Below are 13,705 nucleotides of genomic sequence, written 5' to 3' on the forward strand. Positions count from 1 at the left end.
GATCGTCGGGAAAGTCCTTAAACCATGCAGTGCAGTTCCAGGACTGCAGGCCAGCTCTGAACACCCATGTGGCCGCCTTGTGCCTAAAGAGGGAGAAACTGGTGGCCAAGATTTACATTTGACAATGTCTCTTAGGAAATCTTGCTATAAAATGCAATTGACCACTTCTTTGAGAAGGATCAGAAAGGTAAATGTTCCCAAATGTTAACACAACTATTTGGAAACGGAAGAAAGGAATCAAGTAAGTGTTGTTGTTATGTTTCAAACTTTTAAAATACCCAATTAGGTTTTGTTTTGCTTTGCTTTGCTTTGCTTTACAGAAGTAAACATTTGTTTGGGTGGCCATTTTAGAATCTGTTCTACCACTGACTTTTGTCACAGTGTGCAAACATTTTCTTGCTTTGTATTTTCTCTGGGTAAACATACAGAGAATGTGATTTTCCATATGTACTCTGTCATTTGCATTGCTTTGGGGGATTTGATTAGTCTGAGATATACAAGGTCGCTAAGTCAGGATAAACCCAGCCACTAACTTTTCTAAGTGATATTGAGTTATTCCCTCTAGACATGCAATTTCTTTGTATTACAGATTTACCTCTCCTTAAAAAAAAAAAAATACCATGATATGTTCCTCCTCATGTTTTTTATATTATTAAAGCAATAGTGGTTGCAAATTCAATTTAACATATTTCAGAAATAATTCTTAAACAACCTATACCTATACTCTGCTTAGTGCTGGAAGAAGAAAGAACCAGAAGATTAATGGCGCACTCATGAGACAGGGCAGAGGAAACTCCTGCCCTCCAGATCATCAAAACCAAAGACGTGTACACAGCTACCTATAATGTAGGCCAGACCACATAAATGTTAAGCAGTGCTTTAAAGTCTCCTGAAAAATAATGCCCTAACTAAACGAAATCACCCTGAACTCTGAGTATGAATGATGCTGTTATTACTTATTTCTACTGTCTTCCATCTATTTTATGGTGTTCTTTGATCCATTCTTTGCATTCTTCTTGTCTGAAAGTAATATTCTTGATATGTTTAATAAGGAGACCCCCTCCTTTGTTCCTAGATGCCTTGGCTGCTGACCAGCAAAAGCCATTGAAAGACCTAATGCTCTAAGCTTGGCACCGCATCAGTCTGGAAATAGTTTACATGCAGAGTCCTTTGGAGTAAATACTCGTTAGAGGTTCCGTTGGCTTGTTTGGTCACCCACATTTTGCAGTGGGTGGCCCAGTTGGTATCCTCATTATTTTATTTTCCACCCGTGAAAACCATCCAGATGTAGCGACCTGACACTACTCCCTTTGGTACTCTAAGTCCATTGTAGTGGAGCATCCATTCCTTTGTGATGCTAGTTAATAGGTTCAGAGAAGTAAGGGTCTAAGACTGGTCATGCCATAATAAATTGTTTGCTAATACACCTTTTTTCAGTGCAACTCCTGAAATGCAATCTGAGTACTTCAAGAGTAATTTGCCAGTAATCTCGAACACCTGAGGATTCAGAGCACTGTCATCTCCCTTCCTCCCTCCCTCCTTCCCTCCCTCCCTCTCTCTCACTCTTTCTCTGCCTGCCCCCCCACCCCATCTCTACATAAATGAACAAACCAGTTCACAAGGTTTGAACTTTATCAAGGTTATTCACAAATTACAAAGCAGGACTCTTGCTTTTTCGCTTACTAGGTAGATCTTTACTGCTTAGAGCTTCTTGGTTAGTACTTGGATCAGGGAAATGGAGTCTCTGTACTGTCATCGTTCTGGGTTTAGCAGTGAAAGTTCTCAAGAAAGAAAAATCAACTAATGTTTCTTGACTGCGTATTAAGTGCAGAGCAAAGTAACATTAAACTACAAGGTGGTTGTTAAACATGCCTTCCTCTTGCCGAGCTTGTATTCTTGTAATAAGGCCAATATAAGTACGCTGGTACTTTCTTCCTCATGATTGTTATGATAAGCATATGCAAAATGCTTAGAATAATATCTACCAGATGGGGTATTTATTAATGTATGGATTAATAACATATATAAAGTTCTTAGAACAGTTGCTGGCTTTTTCTTATTAGGTACCAATATCTCCGAAGCTATTGCATTCTTTTTTTATGAATCAGCACCAATTTTCAACAGGAAAGCATTCAAAGTTTTTACTTTGAAAATTTATAAAACTCTTAAGATTTTTTTTCTTCGTTTCCCCTTGGACGATAGGAAATGGAAAGGAGGTGTGATGTTGAAGGATGAGGGAGTGTGAGCATCTAATAAATAGATGCTGGGCGTTATATTGAAGGTTTGTATCCATTATCTCATTTAATACTCAAAATGACCATACAAGGTGCATATTGTTCTGTCTGTTGTACAAAAAGACTAAAACTTGGGCCAAAAAAAGCTAAATATAGAGCCAGGATTTGAAGGCAAGTTCATCTGGCTCAAAAACTCACGTTTTCCCCATTCCTTGAGTTCTGATTAGACTACTTAATATCATTTTTTCAAAGACGGGAAGAGTGTAGGAAGCATCCTGTCATCTTGTGTAAAGTCATACAGTATCCTGGATTTTAACTGCCGCTAAGATTTAATAACTCTGGGTAAAAACAACCAGCAAGGTATCCTCCTGTGTACCATAAATAGGCCACTCCACGGTAAATTACACACCTGCGACTTATCCTAGAAGGAGCTCCATATCACTGTTGGACACTGTTGCTGACCAAAACCGTGAGGATTTGCACGTGTTCAGGATCTGCTCTGCTAAGTGTGTAACACACTCAGCAGATGCCGTGCTGTTCGCAGACTTACTACCGACTTAAACTCGCTGCACTCGTGCACAGATGCAGTTTCTGTCTTTTCTCATACATCACAGTATCCAGGTGTTTGTTTGTTTGTTAAACCTGGACATTTAACCACATAAGACTTTTATAAGTGGTCAAATAGATTCATAAGGGGACAATACATAAAACTAGTCACTTTACTACCACAAGTCTTAAATTACTCATCCACAAACCTACACATAAAATTTCATTTTGGTAGTTGTATTACAGTTTCTGCTACACCAATCTGTATTACAGAAAGCTTCTCCCACACAGAATGCAGTAAGAGATCTGGAATAAAATTTTAATTTTAACAACATAATTGCTGTATAGCTATACATGTTTATTTTGTTTCACTATCAATGTGATTTGAAACTCAGCACATTCTGAGGCACTAGCAGTATCAATTTCAATTTAGACCATATGCTTGTATATCTGTAATATCTATACATCTACATATTTACATATATAGGTATATACTTATAGATATACTTGTGTTTATATATATACACACATATATATAATCATGTTATCAAAAATTAAGTTTAAATATTTAGTTTAAATTTAAACTTAACTTTTCTGCATGTTATATACTGACTATATTATGTCTTCTTAAACATAAAGTGAAGCCAGTAGAAGACATGTAATTTGACTTTTATTCAGCATTACACTAGATATATCATCCCAGAAGTATAACGAGTAATAATTCTGTGCGTGGTTTTTTTCTTTGACAAAAGTAATATGACTTTTCTATTCTGAATGGTTCACTATGATTAAACAGAATAATTACATAATAAATTCTTTACAAACAAGTTCATAGAACATTCATTTATTCATCAACAAACGTAACAACAGACTCTATGTGTACAGGCAAATAAATGTACTGTGGTATTGTTGCTATTTTCAATAATGCTACTGAGAGTAAATCGGTGCCGTGTGCTGGGTACCACAGCAGGCACTCAGGGAATGCAAAGATATATGAAGGGCAGTCTAAGCCATCATGAAGTTTATTATCTAATAATATTAAATTTGTACTATACCAATTTTTTTAAAAATTCACATACCTGGTCTCCTTTTATCCTTACAACAACAACATGATGTAAACATTATTATTATTAAGTGACACGAGCAAGGATTCAATACAGGTCAGGACTCCAACTCTTGAACATGCTGCCCGATTGAAAAAAGCAACAGGGTGAGAAGGATCTGCTCATAATTTTGCTGATGCAAAATATATTGTAATATATATTGTAATAATGGATGGAATCAGAGTAAAGCAAAATTGTGCCCTGTGGATTCATGAAGGTATGGTCTGAATTTACTTTTTTAAGTAAATTGAAATAACAGTCAAATTATTGTGATTTCATGTTGACACATTAGTTAAGTATTTCTAGCCTTTCATTGGAAAAATAAAATTTTTTTAATAAAACATTACACTTTATTCATTATTCAGTCTAAAATCTTAAAAGCTATTACACAAATGGAAACAGTCTTCCATCCTCTTTAAAGCCTGAATCTTTGTTTGAATTCTTTTATAAGCTGTTGTGAGTATAGGGTCAGGGTACATATAGACATCTCTCCACTAGCATTCAAAATGCATTGCCATGCATTTGTTCCCTTTGTATTTGAATCTCCTACTTTTTAAACTATGATGTCAAACCAGTCTTTGTATCATTTCTGAAACAGAGGAATCGTGTTTTCTCTCCACGCTGAGCCTTTCTTAGGGCCATCATTCCATTACCCTTTGCCTCCTACATGGTCTTTGACTACTTGAAATCCTGTCTTCCTTTAAGGTTGGCTGCAAAGCCCAGCTTTACGATGTTGCCTACCCATGCTTTTCCATGATTATTCCCAAGGGAAGGGACTGTTCCTCTTCACTGAACTCTTGCCATTTTTTACCTTCATGTATCATTCATTCTCTTTATATGACACTTGTTTATGTATATTCTTATCTCCTCAGCTAAATTATAAATTCTTGGAAATCAAAACATAATGAAGTTTTTTTCTTCGGGATTATAGCAGCAACTAGCACAATGCTGGTATACACAATAAATACTGGACAAATCAATAAACTAGTGTCAATGAATCAAAACATATCACTCTAATGACACATTTTGTCATTCTGTTATCACAGTCAACACAACTAATATTTGAATGTTTGAAGTATTTCAGTGTATGACAATGATAAAACCTTATAAAATGGCATTCATTCTAATCCATGATTATTTAATCTATTTACTTGTCTTCTTCCTCCGTCACTAGGATAAAAACCTCTATGAAAGCAAAGACCTGTCTATTTTGTGTAACATATTATTCCCAGTTATTTATTAACTATTCATAGAAGGAAGGAGGGAAGGAGGGAGGGAGGGAGGAAGGGAAGAAGGAATGTATAGGATCTATTTGCATAAATTACTGCTCTCAGCACCACTTTTGCTAACTACAAAGTCACCTGTGCCTCATTCCCAAGTTCCTGGTGCTCCTAATACCACCAGAACAGAAATAAACCCAGATGAACTGAGGCTGCTGGCACTGAGTACACTGTACAGCAAAGAGAGGACAGAATGTCTTACCCGTCTCCATCTCTCTTTTGCTCATTAATTAACATGACGATTATGAAAGTACAAAAATGGGCTAGCAAAATGCTGATTTAGGTGTTTTATAAATATATAGGAGAATATGAATTTGTGCCTTCCATATACACAGTCATCAAACTTCATAGCATGAAGGTGCCAAAACTTCTGTTTACAGAAAGAAAACCAGCTACAGTGAAGATACTGTTGATAATGTAAAGCAGTGGCCAAAAAGAGAAAGAGGGAGGGAGGGGGGAAGGAAGGAAGAAAAAGGCATTATTTCAGGGTTACTTAAAAAATTTGATGGAGAAAGGATACTCTTTTCAACAAATGGTGCAAAAGCAATTGGTTATCCATAAGGAAAATAATAATAATCTTGACCTAAATTGTATACCTTATACAAAAATTCACTCAAAATAAATCATGGGTTTAAATGTAAATGTAAAACTATAAAATTTTTAGAAAAAAAAAGGAGGAGAAAACTTTGGGATCTAGGACTAAGCGAAGAGTTCTTAGACCCGACACAAAGAAAATATTATCCACAAAAAGAAAAAATGATAAATCAGACTTCATCAAAATTTAAAACTTTTGCTCTATGAAAGATGCTGTTAGAAGGGTTAAAAGACAGGTGACAGAGTAGCAGAAAATGTTGGCAAACTACATCTCTGACAAAGGTCTAGTATGTAGAATATGCAAAGAGCTCCCAAAAGTCAACAGTAAAAAAGCAAACAATACAACTAGAAAGTAGGCAAAAGACATGAAGGGATATTTCACCTAAGAAGATATATAAATTCTATATAAGTTCTATACCTTGACCTATATCAATGTCATTATCCTGGTTGTGATATTGTACTATAGTTTTGCAAGTTGTTACCACTGGGAGAAACTGGGCAAAGAGTACAGCAAATCTATGTTATTTATTACGACTGTTTGTGAATCTATAATTATCACAAAACATTAAGTAAAGAAAGGAAGGAAGAAAGGGAGGGAGGGGGAGAGGAAGGAAAGAAGGAAGTGAGGAAGGTGGGAGGGAATGAGGAAGGAAAGGAATCTCACTCAGATATTCAGATATACAATACAAAATCCACCTGAGTCTTTGATCAGGACTCAGTTTAGATCCCGGCTGATGCTGGATCAGAAAGCAGCCAAGATGGCAGAGCAGAAGGACCCTGTGCTCACCTCCTCTCACGAGCACATCAAAATCACAACAATCCGCAGAATAACCATCGATGATAAAGACTGGAACCTACCGGAAAAGATCTACAACTAGAGACATAAAGAAGGGACCAGAACGAGGGGGGTTCTGGCTCCAGAAGATCTGGCACCAGGGGGTCTGGCACCAGGAAGATGAGCCCCCAGAGCATTTGGCATTGGAGGCCAACAGGTGTTAATTGCAGGAGCCCCACAGGATTGGGGGAATTAGAGACTTCACTCTTAAAGGGTACACACAAAATCTCATGCACACCAGGACCCAGGGCAAAATCAGTAATTTGATAGGAGCCTGCACCAGACTTACCTGCTGGTCTTAGAGTCTCCTGGAGAGGTGTGTGTGGCGGGGCTGCAGCTCACCTGCGGGACACAGACACTGGTGGGAGACATACTGGGGAACATTCAAATGCGAGAACGCTCCTGGCAGCTGACATATTGGCTCATGAGTGCCAAGACCTGGACCCACTCAACAGCCTGTAGACTCCAGTGCTGGGACACCTCAGCCAAACAACTAACTGGGTGGGGACACGGTCCCTCCCATCAGCAGACTGGCTGCCTAAAGATTAAAGAGCCCACAGCTGCCTGCGGACATGCCCCTAGACATGGCCCCGCCCACCAGAGGGCCAAGAGCCAGCTCCACCCACCAGTGCCCAGGCACCGGCCCCTCCCACCAGGAAGCCTGCACAAGCCTCTAGACCAGCCTCACCCACCAGGGGCAGACACCAGAAGCAAGAGAACTATGATCCTGCAACGCAGGCCAGACCATACCCTGGGACTAGCTGGGCCCTGGCCCACCTCACAACCTTCGGGACACCCCAGACCTCACACCCAACTGTGTCAGGAACCCCCCCCCCCACCCCAATGAGCTGAAACAAGCTCTGGGATCTCTGGGTCCTGTAGCCAGACTCCAGGAACCAGCTCTGCCTGCCAGTAGACTGGCACTAATCCCACGTTCTGGCTTCACCTGCTAGTGGGTGGGCAATACCCCTGCAGTGGGTCTTCGGGCACCCTGACTCTGCCCACTGGTGAGCGAGCACTAGCCCTAGGGCCCCCTAGGGTTCTGCAATCAGCCACCTTGTAACCAGACTCTGCTAAACAGCAGCCAGCAGCATCCATACAAGACAGGGCCTGGCAACCAACCAGACTAGGAGCCAACCAAGCCTATCAGACTGCCCAAAAAGTCAGCCTGCCACCACAGAAGGACCCACACATCTTAGGGGAAACCCCTAGAACTTGGGTGACCAGAGGGGAGTGCACAGCTGGGACCCATAGGGCACCTCCTACAGAGGACCACTTCACCAAGGTTGAGAAATGTAACCAACCTACCACATACATAAAAATACCAATAGCAACTTAGACGAAATGAGGTGGCAGAGGAATATGTTCCAGATGAAGGAACAAAATAAAACCCCAGAAGAAGAACTAAGAGAAGTGGAGGTAGGCAGTCTACCCAAGAAAGAGTTCAGAATAAGGATCGTAAAGATGATCAAAGAACTTGGGAAGAGAACGAATGTACAGAGCCAGAAGTTAGAATTTTTTAACAAAGAAAATATAAAGAACAATCAGAGAGGACAAATACAATAAAATGAAAAATACACTGAAAGGAATCAATAGGTCCCAGTTAGCCAAGCTTCCTCCACATTGCCCCCTAATGGTAGCTCAGAGTCACTGTGTGAATGTTAAGATATTTCCAGAATAGAAAGGGTGATTTCAATATCAAGAGTGTACTGCACACAGTACAATTATAAAATGGCACAATTTAAAATTTCCTTCAACCCATATTTATTTGCAGAAGTCCCTGAAAAGTTTTGACAGGCATTATATCTTGACACTATGTAGTAGTGCAGCAGGAGTTTCTCTTACTAGAGGTGTGTTATAGAAGCAGAGGGCATTCTCTGGTTCCTCTTGATATTGAATGAATATTTTGATTTTCACTAAAAATTTCCAATGAGGGAAATAACTTCGAGTCTTACGTTAATTGTTTGAGGCCTTGCTTTAAGGATGCTAATCATTTAGTTTTAATGGAAGACATTATTGTGAAGTGAAAGCAGAAGTTTGAAAAAAAATAATAAATACAGTTGGTTCCTTTTAAGTTCCTGGCACTTTCGTTCACTTCGTAAGCAATTTCAGGCCAAGTGTAAATAGAATCTCTCTTAATGTTCTTTAAAAAGTTACAAATTTCAATGTAGATTCGCAATCTTAGTGTGGGATAGCAGTTTACCACAGAATATTTTCCTCTGTAGACTGATAGTTCAGGGAAGTGTTCTAGACTTTCTGTTTGCACATAGCTGGAAAGACTTATTCTCTCTCTCACACACACACACACCCACCCCCCATCAATGAACCCACGTCAGAAGAGTCTACAGTCTCTCTAATTTGAAGCAGCTGGTGCATTCTAAATATGGAGAGCCCAAGCTTCTAGAATCATCAGTACCATCATTAAGAATCAGAATCCTTGATTTAAATGTTCTTTATTATTCTCTTCATAGGGCGTTTTGCATCACATGGCTATTAGCTCTTCCCCTGTTGTTCCGAGACTGTCATGCATAAATGTCAACAAGAGTGTATTTCATTCATACTCTAAAATTAAATCCTTTATCCCACGATTAGCCATAATCACGACCACATATGACTATGATTTACCATAACTAAAATAGATGGTGTGGGATTTATTGTTGGCTTATGTTTGAAAAAGTGAAGGCAGATTTTTTAATTAAATAATTGCATGCTAACTGTTTGGGACATAATTACTACTTATTTTGTTTTCCATATATATCTATCTAACTAGCAAATTGTTACAACACCCCCGTTGGTAAGATCTAAGGGACTGCTCTGTTTGTGTGCGTGTGTGTTTTAAAATATGCTCTGAGAGCATAATGAGAAGAATAAACTAAATTATGAATTTTTTCTTATTGATAATTTTTAAAAATTATCTTTATTGACAATTTATATGTACTGTTACTGTGCGTACCTATGTCAGTGATCTCATTTGAACGGCATAATGACTCTATATAAGTCAAGAGAATATAAAATACTTCATTTCTTTTGCTTGTCCAGCACCCATATCCCTTTCCTTGGTAACACCACCCTGATGTTTTATTTAAGAAATCAGCCTCCCTCATTTACTACAGTTTGTCAGTGGGGGCACCCTTCCTTCTCCTGCCCTCCCTTCATCACGGAAAGGAAGGCAGGACCTCAACTAGGCCACTCAGACTCTTTCTGGGAATTTGCATCTTGAGTAAAAAATCCAAAGGATGAAATCTTATAAGAGGTCTTTTATTTTGGCTGAGGTGCCCTAATAAGGCCCCAAAGGTCTTGTTTTCTAGGACCCTGGAGTGCCATGGGTTCATGCTCTTCTGAGGCTCAGTTCATTCCTTCATTTGATTATTTCAGCTTTCTCATATCCTTACAATAAATTCCTTTTTAAAAAATATTTTGTATAGGTTGCTTAAGAGTTGGTTTCTATTGCTTATACCTGAAGAACTCTAACTGCTATGCTGTTACCCTCTTCTTGCAGACAAGGAAATGGAGGTGCAGAGAGGTATAGGAACTAGGCCACAGTCACACAGCATCTAGGTAACACAGCTGAACTCAGGTCTGCCTGCTTCCAAGCTCTCTTTTAATCCCCAAGTAACACTGCCTCTGTTTTCAGTTTTGGAAGAGTTTAGATGAGGGCGTGTCTAGATGGTCACACAGTCATGTTAGATCAGACCAAAAATATAAAATGGATAAAGGAAGGAGCATCCCTTTCTTTGTTACATTTAATCAGATAGTCACTATTTATTATGCACCCAAAGAATTCCTTGCACTAAATAAGGAGTACAAAACCATGACCAATTTTGCAGTGATTCTGGTGGCTCCTGTAATTCCCTTTTTAGTGTTTAATGTCACACAGCTGTGCACAATTCCAGAATTAACATGGGTTCAAGTACAGTTCCTACCTGCATTTAAAAACACATTTTTATTTCACACCCATTTAGCTAGGGAGGATACAGTGAAGTCCAAAGCAACAAGTGCTAACATGTGTGTAAACATCACTTTAAAACTCCCATGAAGAATTACAGTGTAGGTCAGAGTCAAATGCAGGAGGATCAAATTATGCATAGATTGAAAATAAGAATGGGAGGCAGCACTATGATGTTTTCAACCCCAAGCTCAAGGACCTTCGTCCCTTGTGTGATTTGGGTACAGTTTACATCTCTGAGCCTCTCTTTACATCCTTTCCCAGTGTCATTAAAGGGAAGCAAGACTGCCTAATGGTCCACGTAGCACTCTGATTAAGGATGGGGTGAGACTGCGCTGGGGTTGGCGGTGGGCTCAGCAGAACGCAGCCTGCCCAGACCAGCTTGATTTATCCCACCAAACCTCTGTCTCTGCCTTCCTGCACGTGACCTGACAAGCCTCCGCTAGAAGCTCCTTTTCATGGAATTTGTGAGCTATGGTCTTTTCTAGGTCTGTTTGAAAGTGTTACCCGTGGGGCTGCGGAAGAAATGGAATGTGGTCTGGGAGATTGGATAGATTGGATAATCTATCAAAAAACTTTCTGGCATCTGATAGCTGCTTAACAATATTAATACTTCCTTCCATTCGGGAAACATTTTTGAGGATTACTCTACTAGAGCACACTGTAAAAATTGTTTAGGAAACATCTTTAAAAGCCAAGTGTCGCCAAGCTAATAGTGCCTACTGAATATATGTATCCCCCTCAAAGAAGCCTATTTTTTTTCTCTTTAAAAACAGAGTGGTGATTTAACTCACAAGAAATAAAATTAGTCACAGTTTTCTGTTTTGTTTTTTTTTTTTTGGTTTTAGTGGAATCAGGGTTCCACCAGTCAAAACTGACGGCATATTTAAGCTGTGTATTTGAAGAGTATAAAGGGGCTGTTAACAGTAGTGTGGGCAAGATTTACAGCAGGAATGTCCATTAGTGGGAGCCACATACTAATTTAGAATTTTCTGTTAACTGCATTAAAAAAGTGAAAAGAAACAGGCAAAATTAATCTTAATGATATACTTAGTTTAACCCAACCTATTCAAAACATTATTTTAATATGTAATAAATATAAAAAAAAGGTTAGGAAGTTTTTTTTTCATAGTAAGTCACTGAAGGGCTTCCCTGGTGGTGCAGTGGTTAAGAATCCATCTGCAAACGCAAGGGACACAGGTTCGAGCCCTGGTCCGGGAAGATCCCACATGCCGCGGAGCAACTAAGCCTGTGCTCCACAACTACTGAGCCTGTGCTCTAGAGCCCGCGAGCCACAACTACGGAGCCCATATGCCACAACTACTGAGCCCGTGTGCTACAACTACTGAAGCCTGCGCGCCTAGAGCCGGTGCTCTGCAACAAAGAGAAGCCATCGCAATGAGAAGCCCGTGCACTCAAACGAAGAGTAGCCCCTGCTCACCGCAGCTAGAGAAAGCTTGCACGCAGCAGCGAAGATCCAACGCAGCCAAAAATAAAATAAATAAAGTCACTGAAATCTGGTGTGTATTTTACATTTACAGTCCATCTCAGTTTAAATAATAAATTCTCAATTAAAATATAGTCCTACCAAAATAATAAAGCTGTGTTTAATGGGAAAATGTTTTATACTGTCTCTGGCTTTTTAATTTAAATTTAATTAATTTTAACTAAATAAAATAAAAAAATTCAACTCATCAGTTACACTGTTACGTTAATCACATCATCAAGTGATCAATAGCCACATGTAGCTGGTGGCTACCATGTTAGATGGTACAGGTTTAGAGAAACAAAAGAGGAAGTGCAGTAATCTGAGGTGAGCAAGGCAGGAAACCATTACGTCTCTTAAGCCTGAAGACGAAGTGGTGGTCGCAGGAACCTGAACAGTGATGCTATGTGGAGAGTCCCCTCCATACACCTTTGGTTAAGGTACACAGCCGGCCTAGGTGGCCAAGTACAGAGGGAACAAAAGGCGTAAGTGCCTGGAACCACACGCCTCTAGGAGCATGCAGGTAACCCGGCTTTCCAAAAATGAAAGCCCTGATTTGTAACATGTGCTCATGGCCATGGTATAAATTCTCCAATCACAGCTGAATGAAAGCTAACAACATGATGTCACTGAAGGCAGAGTGGGGCCAGGGGAATGTCTCCCACAAACCACAGCATCTCCTCCTACCACGCAGTCTCCTGACTGGTCTCTTCTGATGGCCAGACTCAACTGGGAACCAGAAACGAGGGTACCCCTGACATATTTCTTGTAGGTCAGCCTCCTGGTGCAGTAAACAGGTTGGAGAACGATCAGGAAGCGCACGTGGAAAATATACTCAATGTTCGAAATAAAGATCTGTCTTTTTCTCTTTTCCTTCTGCACATATAGAAGAAAATGACCACGAGGAAGCTGAAATCTATGGCATAGACTTTGAAGGCAGGATGTTAAATAGAATAGGCATCAGATTATCTCCTTTTTAGATTAAAAAGTTTTGTTCTCTGTGAGTATAGAGTTTATGCAAAGGAAGAATGCCCTTCCAATATCAATCCATGGTGGATACCACTTGGGAAAAATAATTAATATAGTCTCACAAATTATGAGAGAGCACATTTCAGTTTTTTGCCATGGATTAGGAAAAAATTTTGTGAAAATAATTTTTACAATTATTGAAATGGCACTTTTTTGGTATGAGACAATGTGTTTATACTAATAATTATTCAGTGTATTGACCAAATTGATGTGCTGCATAGACAAAATGTGGTTCAGAGTTAGTTATTTCAACCTCCGTTTCAGGGATCACCCAGGTTTGTACGCCCATATTCTTCTACAGCTGTCTTCACCCTTATACTTCATAATCCTTCCAATCCCTCCTTCTGGCTCCATTCCACTGCAGTACAAATCCAGGTCTTCATCCTGCTGCACCCCATGCCTCTGTATGGCACTCTTGTCTCCTCCCTCTCTTTCCAGATTACCCCGCCTAGCACCACTGGATGATTCTTGCTAAGACACCACTTCTGATGTCATCCCACTGCTCAAGAACCTTCAAGGCTCTCTTTTGACTACCAAGACAAGTCCAAATTCTTGGCCTGACCTTCAGAGAACCCCATAACTTGAATTTAACCTACATTTCTAAAGTTTCCTATGAGCACTGTCATGCAGCCAGATCAAGTTCTTGTGACCT

At 39.6% G+C, this 13,705-nt stretch overlaps 1 protein-coding gene and 1 non-coding gene across 2 annotated transcripts in view; one reads left to right on the forward strand and one right to left on the reverse strand.

Moving 5' to 3' along the window:
• DKK2 (dickkopf WNT signaling pathway inhibitor 2) overlaps window positions 1-13,705 on the reverse strand; it is a 103,690-nt gene that overhangs the window by 47,912 nt on the left and 42,073 nt on the right. The window lies entirely within an intron of this gene.
• Window positions 8,465-8,577, forward strand: LOC137764501 (U5 spliceosomal RNA). Its single transcript, XR_011074003.1, has one exon. It is a non-coding gene; the product is annotated as a U5 spliceosomal RNA (small nuclear RNA).

The sequence above is a fragment of the Eschrichtius robustus genome, chromosome 4 (genome assembly GCF_028021215.1).
Source record: "Eschrichtius robustus isolate mEscRob2 chromosome 4, mEscRob2.pri, whole genome shotgun sequence".
Taxonomy (NCBI): domain Eukaryota; kingdom Metazoa; phylum Chordata; class Mammalia; order Artiodactyla; family Eschrichtiidae; genus Eschrichtius; species Eschrichtius robustus.